General features: G+C 45.6%; 1 non-coding gene across 1 annotated transcript; it reads left to right on the forward strand.

Moving 5' to 3' along the window:
- Window positions 1–474: 474 nt before the first annotated feature.
- On the forward strand, window positions 475–577 carry LOC130029376 (U6 spliceosomal RNA). Its single transcript, XR_008793329.1, has one exon. It is a non-coding gene; the product is annotated as a U6 spliceosomal RNA (small nuclear RNA).
- The last annotated feature ends 1,101 nt before the right edge of the window (window positions 578–1,678 follow it).

Below are 1,678 nucleotides of genomic sequence, written 5' to 3' on the forward strand. Positions count from 1 at the left end.
GCACAGGGGTGAGGTGTTGGCCTCATGTACCGTGCACCCCAGTTCCATCTGGGAGCCACCCTTGAGCACAGAGCTGGGAGCAACTCTGGTGTGACTCAATCCCCAATCCCCAACAAAGAGTGAATGCTATGGCAAATAGCCTGGAATGTTTCTGGGATTAACTCTCTCAGGAGAAAAAATTATAGTACCAGAGAGGCAGTACAGGAATTAAGATGCTTGCTTTGTGCTGGGCAGGAGCAATAGCACAACGGGTAGGGCATTTGCCTTGCGTGCGACCCATGCGCACGAGTTCTATTCCTCTGCCCCTCTCGGAGAGCCTGGCAAGCTACCGAGAGTATCTCGCCCGCACAGCAAAGCCTGGCAAGCTCCCCGTGACGTATTCAATATGCCAAATACAGTAACAACAAGTCTCACGATGGAGATGTTACTGGGCCCGCTCGAGCAAATGGATGAACAACAGGAGGACAGTGCTTTGTGCTGGCTTCCACAGCACAGATACTAAAATTAAAATGACACAGAGATTAGTATGCCCCCTGCAAAAGAATGACACACAGATTTTGAAGCGTTCCCTAATAAAAAATACCCTGCTGCAGACCCAGATTTGATCCCAGAACACAGTCAGCAGTGGGGGCTGGAGAGATAGTGCAGAGGCAGGGCGGGGCACTTGTCTTGCATGCAGCCAACATAGGTTGGACCCCCAGCATATCATATGGTTCCCTGGGCCCACCAGGAGTTATTCCTGAGTGCAGATCCAGGAGTAGCCCCTGAACACTGCCACGTGGGCACCCCAAACAAAACAAAACAAAACTCCCCAACTAAACAACCCCCTCCCCCAAGGACAGCCAAGAGTGACTCCTAAGTACTGTTGGACATAGCACATAGTACCGACTCTCCCAAATAGAAAACATTATAAATGTCTACATGTTTCCAGGGTCACACGTCTCTCTTGGTACGCTATGCTCTAATCTGCTGCTTTCTTTCTTTCTTTCTTTCTTTCTTTCTTTCTTTCTTTCTTTCTTTCTTTCTTTCTTTCACACCAGGCAATGCTCGGAAGTTACGCCTGACCCTGCACTCAGGAATCATTACTGGCAGTGCTCAGGGAACCATATTGGGCTGCCAGGAATTAATCTTGGATTGGCCACATGCAAGACAAATGTCCTACCCACTATATTATACTACCCAGACCCTTTTGTAGGATTTTTATTTATTTCATTTATTTATTTATTGAATAAAGTTGTTCATGATGATTTGTTACAGACATTCAATACTCCAACACCAATCCCTTCATCATTGCACCTTCCTACAACCATTATTTCCAGTTTTCCCAACCACCCCTTGAGCCTGTCCCCTGGGACTTTATTATTTATTATTATTACTATTATTATTATTATTTTGCTCTTTGGGTCACACCCGGCGATGCACAGGGGTCATTCCTGGCTCATGCACTCAGGAATTACTCCTGGCAGTGCTCGGTGGACCATATGGGATGCTGGGAATCAAACCCGTGTCAGCTGCATGCAAGGCAAACACCCTACCCGCTGTGCTATTGCTCCAGCCCTATTATTATTTTTTTATATTGGAGTACTGCTATTTATTTAGCCACTGATTAACTGATTGATTTGGGCATGAACTCCACCTTTTTTTTATAGTTTTTATTTATTTTTCTTCTTATATTTAT

The sequence above is a fragment of the Sorex fumeus genome, unplaced genomic scaffold, assembly GCF_029834395.1.
Source record: "Sorex fumeus unplaced genomic scaffold, SorFum_2.1 ptg000042l, whole genome shotgun sequence".
NCBI classification, from domain to species: domain Eukaryota; kingdom Metazoa; phylum Chordata; class Mammalia; order Eulipotyphla; family Soricidae; genus Sorex; species Sorex fumeus.